The following is a 7,500-nucleotide window of genomic DNA, read 5'->3' as shown; positions in this document are numbered from 1 at the left end:
AGACAGACAGACAGAGAGCACATGTGAGAGAGACAGACAGACAGACAGCACATGTGAGAGAGAGACAGATAGCACATGAGAGAGAGACAGACAGACAGACAGACAGCACATGTGAGAGAGAGACAGAGAGCACATGAGAGAGAGACAGACAGACAGACAGACAGCACATGTGAGAGAGAGACAGACAGAGAGCACATGTGAGAGAGACAGACAGAGAGCACATGTGAGAGAGACAGACAGACAGACAGAGCACATGTGAGAGAGACAGACAGACAGAGAGCACATGTGAGAGAGACAGACAGAGAGCACATGTGAGAGAACAACACCACATAAGACAGAACAGACAAGCACATGTGTGAGAGACTACAGACCAGACAACAGACACACATGAGGAGACAGACCAGACAACAGACAGACAGCAACATGAGGGGAAACAGACAGAGAGCACATTGAAAGACTGACAACAGACAACACACATGTGAGAGAACAGACAGACAGACAGCACATGATAACAACAAAGCACATTAGAGACAGACAGACCAGACGCAATTGTGAGAAAGACAGACAACAGACACACATGTGAGAGAGACTGCAACAAGACACACAAAGAACAGACAACTCACATGAGAGAGACCAGACAAGCCAGGGGGGAACAGCAACATGCACATGGGAGACAGACAGACAGAGCACATGTAGAAGAGACAGACAGACAGACAGCACATGTGAGACAGACAGACAGACAGACAGACAGACAGACAGACAAACGGGAATGGATGGAGGCAGATAGGCAGATGGACGGAAGTTATAGACAAACAGAAAAAAAAAACCGACAAAAGAACGGATACAGAGAAATAACTAAACAATGTACCAGAAGTTTATTTAACTCAGCATGAGAGTGCCTTTCCATGCACGCAACACGCATGTGTGTGTGTGTGTGTGTGTGTGTGTGTGTGTGTGTGTGTGTGTGTGTGTGTGTGTGTGTGCGCGTGCGTATTTTTTTCTTCGCCTCTTTCCCTCCCTGCTCCATCTTTTCTCTCTTCCATATTTGTCTGTCTCCCTCTTTCCGTCTCTCTTTCTCGTCATCCCACACTTCCCCTTTCGTTTCCACTATACGTGACCCAGATATACATACATATATAGAAAGACAGAGACACAGAGTGAATGCGAATACGGCGCGCACACACCGACACGAAGACAAACAGACAGACAGACAGACAGACACAAACACACACACACACACACTCACATGCACGAACGAGCTTTAGTGTATGTGAGACAGACAGTGTGTGTGTGTGTGTGTGTGTGTGTGTGTGTGTGTGTGTGTGTGTGTGTGTGTGTGTGTGTGTGCGTGCGTGTGTGTGTGCGTGTGTGTGTGCGTGTACGTGCGCGCGCGCGCCCACGGGGCGAACGTGCACGAGAACATCTATGCAAACCCCTATTCCTTTTTTTCTGTTTTTCTTTTTAAGTAATGTGTATAAAAGGACGTATTACAGAGACGGGGAGGGCAGACTTTGCGAACAGCAAACGCCGAGGCAGTCACTCCACGACATCTGTTTATGAGCGGCTTCACTGTTTCACTTCTGACCCAAACAATGGTCACACAAGCGGTGAAAACGGGACAGGGCTTTTCCCGCCGACAGGAGTGCAATATGTTGAACTGCTGGTGAATTTCTGTCAGCTGTTGGTGCGGTGGAACGACAGGGGGCCAAGCAGTAACACAGAGAGAGAGGGGGGGGGAGGATAGAGAGAGAGGAGGAGAGAGAGGGGGGGAGGAGAGAGAGAGAGAGAGAGAGAGAGAGAGAGAGAGAGAGAACGGAAGGGGAACAGAGCGAGAATGAGAGAGAAGGAGAGAGAGAGGATGGATCCAGGAAGAGAGAGAGAGGAGATGGGGGACTGGGCACTCCAGCAAGTCTCGGCAGTTCTCTCTCTTTACTGAACCTCTTCCAATATTCCACGACGTAGACAGATCAAATTGCAGTATCATACAAATACGTTTTCGTTTACCGAACCAGGAAAACCTCTTTAAAGGTCTTTGAAGCAGATACTGTGTTAACCTTGAAATGCTGCAAGTTAAATATAACGTTTCACAAAGTGGGCTTCCTTTACACTGTAATACGTAAGTATTGAAAACACCTTAAAAGCAACTGCGGTGAAGCTATTTCAAAACATCCTTTTGTGTCAAAATACTATCGAGAGCACGAATACCTGTTAAACATTAAATTTTGCTGCTTGCATTGGCTTTCAGGCCAACAGCTTGTGTCCTGCCCTCGCCCAGATTTCATTTCCCTGACAGAGTATTCTGTGTGCGTTGTCCAAGCCAAGACCAAAAGACTGTCAGTCTCGATTAAAAGTCTTATTTTTGTTCGGACATTTTCAGCTGTGGTGATTTTTTTTGCTGCGTCAGTGTATACAGTAAATGAACGGTAAGCAACAAAGTGGTTTCTCTGTACCTTTCGTTCAGCTTTGTAGGGAAGCTGATGGGAAGTGCTTAACAGGTATAGCTACAAGTTTAAAAACAAATCCACCCGAAGACAGTGCTGCGCCGGACATGGCTATAAACAGGAAGAGTGTCTGAAATGTTTCTACCCTCGAAAACGGAGTATGGTTGCCTAAAACAGCGTGGTAAACTACCATGCGCATACTAACTGATGCGAATAATGCTGAGTCGCAGTCCACGAAAGCGGAACCAGTTTTATTGAAAACACACTTCCATGAAGCACCAACGACCTGTAAATCTTCGCAACAGGGGGAACAGAATCATAAACTATATCAGGACTGACAATGTAAGAATTATAAACTATGTCAGGACTGACAATGTAAGAATTATTAACTATGGCAGGACTGACAATGTAAGAATTATACACTATGTCAGGACTGACAATGTAAGAATTATACACTATGTCAAACTGACAATGTAAGAATTATACACTATGTCAGAACTGACAATGTAAGAATTATACACAATGTCAAACTGACAATGTAAGAATTATACACTATGTCAGGACTGACAATGTAAGAATTATACACTATGTCAGGACTGACAATGTAGACAAATGCCACTTCCAAAGCTGCCCGTTTGAACACAACTGTACTTTGGAAGATTTTCATTTGGGTCCGGCAGACACCACCAGGCAGACAGACAGACAGACAGACTGACAAACGGGCACACAGACATGGATGGGGATGTGTAACGTGTTCATCATTTCACCCAAGCACGATATACCAGAGCGAGTGAGAGACACGAAACAGGCTTGTCAGCAGAGACTCCAAGCGTCAACACCTCCCAACTTTCAAGGCCTGACACGTTGTTCGGCCTGGCTTCCAATATCAGCAGCCCCCCTTCGTCACTGTTATCGTAAATGATAATACGTCTCTGTCCTCTGCCTCAAACATTGCAGCGGCGCGAAGAGATCTGTGTTATCTGCCGATATGTGGACAACAAGCAGGCATGCAACGTGGTAAAACATGCAGTATGACTGTCAGTTGTGTCCGACTATGACCATCAGAACAGCAGAAGAGGCAACTGCTGTCCAGACTATCTGGGCTAGAATTTTTATTATAGAGGAGAGTGTCTTGCCCAAGTTGCATCCCCACTCTTTCGACCAAGAGGGTTTTAGGACAGTCGGCGTTGGGACGGTTCCCAAAGGCCAACTAGCCCCCAAAGCTGCAGCACTAAGAACCAGTACAATTTTGCCCCCTAGTTTGAGAGTTAAAGTCCTTAACAAACCTAAGCTGTAAATGATTTCCCATCCCAATCGACAAACTACTGATCATACAGCTCTCACTTTGCGTTGGCCCAGCCGTAAATTTATGTCAGTCTGTGATAAAAGCTGAGAGGTAACACATGTAGACGCAGTTGAAAGGGGTGAACATGTACTGTCGCTTTTGTCGGGAAAATAAAGAGAGAACAAACAGAACTGACGAGTCACCGTATATTTAATACCGTGATCTATTCCCCTACTGGGGTCGGGGCATGGATAAAAGAGTTTTGAGACTGCGGCTGTCACTAAGGGTATTAAAAATGATATCACATTACATCCAGCAAACAGTAGCTACAATATACGTTTATACACTAGTTCGTTACAAACTGTGCATACGGGTACAGTCTTCTAAGCCATACAAACATCAGGAATAGGTAAGAGTGACCTACATGCCACCTGCAAAGTATCGTCAACATCGGTTCCAAGTATCAACAGTATGGTGTGGCAGTAATTCTGGTTTTGGTGGAGCCGGAAGAGTTTATTTTCGCCCTTTTCCCTTCTATTTCATTATTTCTTCATTTTTTTTTTATTGGGGTGGTGGGAGGGGTCCTTATTAGACCTCTGTCTCTTTTTTCAGATATATTTTGTGATTATCAGTTCTGTGTAAACGCTAAATTCAAAAGGTACCACAACGTCTTCCACCAGCGCAGCAATTCTGATAGACTGTAAAGAAATTAGTGATGCATACCGCCGACAAAGTATCGAAGCTGGTGTTTCTTCGTTCACGCTTGGCCTACAACTTACAACCACACCTGAACGTTTGCACGAATGGTCATTTTCACCTCGCCGTCCGTGCAACCATATTCCGCTTCCAGGACCCGTGTATCCTGTGCATGTCTCTATGTTCATGTTCATGATTATACAGCTCCCCGAACGCAGACACTGATTATAGCGGAATCTTCCAACTGCACACCTTCTACTGTTCCTTTCAGCGTGGCATGAACACACGGGAGATAAAACCCGTGGCCTACTGACCCTGTGGAGATCGGTTAAAAAAATAATTAATAAAAAAAAATAAAAAATCCAACTACTTTGTGTCCTCACCTGTCCCTAATTCGCCCATCGGATGCTGCTGGTATGACGCCCCAAATTACCCCACCCTCAAATTAACTCCCTGGAGTTTTTTTCTGGGACAGGCCTAAAATGACTCCAGCATGGAGTTAGCCTGGGATGATTTCAGCCCTTGTCCTGAAATGACTCCCCTTCCTTTGATGATAGAAAAAGAAAAGAAAAGTAAAAATCGATCAAAGAGCATAACTTTGTATATTACCAGAAAAAGAAACGAAAAAACAACAAGAAACAACACCCAAACAAACAGGGCTGAGTCAATTGGGGCAGCCCCAAAACACATTCGTCTTTGTCCCGAAAACACTCCACAGTGAGCTGGTGTGGGATGGTATCTTTTCGACTCAAAAAGTCATTTTGGGGCACTACCAGCTTAACTGCAAGGAAACGCGAGTGGGGTAGATTCAGGACTAGCAAACACACACACACACACACACACACACACACACACACACGCACACACACGCACACACACGCACACACACACACACACGCACACACACGCACACACACACACACAAACACAAAAACCAAAAAAAAACAACAAAAAAACATACAACTACAAAAAACACCTCCAGTTGCAGTCATTTTGGGACAGTGACTCTGGACCTCAAATACCTCCCGAGAAGTCTTTTACTTTCCGGGATATGTGATGGAGTCTTTCTAATTGTTTCCCAGGTTAAACTCCATTTGCAAAATGCGTTTTGTTGTTGTAGTTGTTGTTTGTTTATTTTATTTCATTTTGTTCCATTTTTCCTCAAATGCGTGTTACTGCTCAGACGATCGATGGAAGGGGATATACTTTGTAGTGAGTTATCGGGCATCAGTCCAGGAAGACTCCATAATTACTTTTGGCATCTTGCTTTGTAAGTGCCGTGATACGCGATTTTCAAAATGCGCGCTTTGCAAAAACAATACTTTCCAGTGGAAGAAGGGGTTCAAGCTGAACTGGAGAGGAAAGAGGAGAAAACAATATGACCTGTCTTGAAATAACTCCTCCTTCTCCTTCTTCTTCTTCTTCTGCGTTCACTCGTATGCACACGAGTGGGCTTTTACGTGTATGACCGTTTTTACCCCGCCATGTAGGCAGCCATACTCCGTTTTCGGGGGTGTGCATGCTGGGTATGTTCTTGTATGCATAACCCACCGAACACTGACATGGATTACAGGATCTTTAACGTGCGTATTTGATCTTCTGCTTGTATATACACACGAAGGGGGTTCAGGCACTAGCAGGTCTGCACATATGTTGACCTGGGAGATCGTAAAAATCTCCACCCTTTACCCACCAGGCGCCGTCACCGTGATTCGAACCCGGGACCCTCAGATTGACAGTCCAAAGCTTTAACCACTCGGCTACTGCGCCCGTCGAAATAACTCCAAATGTCGTGTTTCAGGACCGACCGACTCCAAAGGAGTTGCAACCGTGCTTGGGGTGGGGGAATCCCGGAAGGGGGGGGGGGTCATTTTCAGGTGCTACACCGGCATTCGAATTACGCACTTTCGGACTGCCACGAACAAGAACTACTAATCACTTTCCTATCACCTCTGTTGGAACTTGAACACAAGAAACCATTTATCACCTCTGTTGAAACTTGAACACAAGAAACCATTACTGTTACCCAACCGTTGGCTTTCACCATGGTGGCTGCGATGTGCCACACAAGGCCGCGCGGTGTTACAAAACGAGAGAACGGTTCTGTCATGACTTAACCATCTGCTTCTACTGCTTGATCCGGAAAGCATTTCAACTCCCTTTCCATTCATGCCAGAGAGCAGACTGAGTCTGGCACGTGATGAAATATATCAGACTGTGGCTCGTGTTACCTCCGACCCCCCACCCCCCTCCCCCCATAGCCATTAACCTCTGTTTATTTATATGCATGTATGTATGTATAATACAAGAAGTTCACACTCTCTTGATGTTTTGGGCTCCTTGTAGAAAGAAATGAGGTAAATACCGACGCCGGTATATATTCATGTATATTATGTGGGAGTGTGTTTGGGTGGGTGAGTGTGTGAGTGTCCGTGTGCGTTGTGTATGTGTGTGTGTGTTAGTGTGCATCTCTGTGTGTGTATATATATCTATATTATATTTTATATATATATATATCTGTGTGTGTGTGTGCGCGCGCGCGCATGCGTGCGTGTGTGTGGGTGTGGATGAGTGAGTGTCAGCGTGTGTGTGTGTGTGTGTGTGTGTGTGTGTGTGTGTGTGTGTGTGTGTGTGTGTGTGTGTGTGTGTGTGTGTGTGTGTGTGAATGAGAGAGAGAGAGAGAGACAGACAGACAGACAGACACAGAGAGAGAGAGACTATGAATGTATGCGCACACGTGAACCAGTGTGTGTGTGTGTTTGTGTGTGTGTCTGTGTCTGTGTGTCTGTCTGTGTGTCTGTGTATATGTGTCTGTGTGCGTGTGTGGTCAATAATATAATCCATAATCTATATACAACGGAACACTAAAAAAACGTAAGCTCATTAAGTGGACATGAACAATGAATGAAACAAAAGTAATCCTTTTAGAAAGATAGACAGACAGATGGATATATGTATAAGGACAGAAACCACGTTTATAAAATTAATGGAAAAGCATCGTGTGTATGTACAAAAAGAGATCGCATCACCGTTTTAAAAAATCGTGAAACGAAGATTTATGCATGCCAAACAAAACTA

At 44.9% G+C, this 7,500-nt stretch overlaps 1 protein-coding gene across 1 annotated transcript in view; it reads right to left on the bottom strand.

Annotated features, from left to right (window-relative positions):
- LOC143299377 (microphthalmia-associated transcription factor-like) overlaps positions 1-7,500 on the bottom strand; it is a 78,037-nt gene that overhangs the window by 68,238 nt on the left and 2,299 nt on the right. The gene's annotated exons all lie outside the window — the stretch shown is intronic.

The sequence above is a fragment of the Babylonia areolata genome, chromosome 25, assembly GCF_041734735.1.
Source record: "Babylonia areolata isolate BAREFJ2019XMU chromosome 25, ASM4173473v1, whole genome shotgun sequence".
NCBI classification, from domain to species: Eukaryota; Metazoa; Mollusca; class Gastropoda; order Neogastropoda; family Buccinidae; genus Babylonia; species Babylonia areolata.
This window is presented reverse-complemented; position numbering and strand designations above follow the sequence as displayed.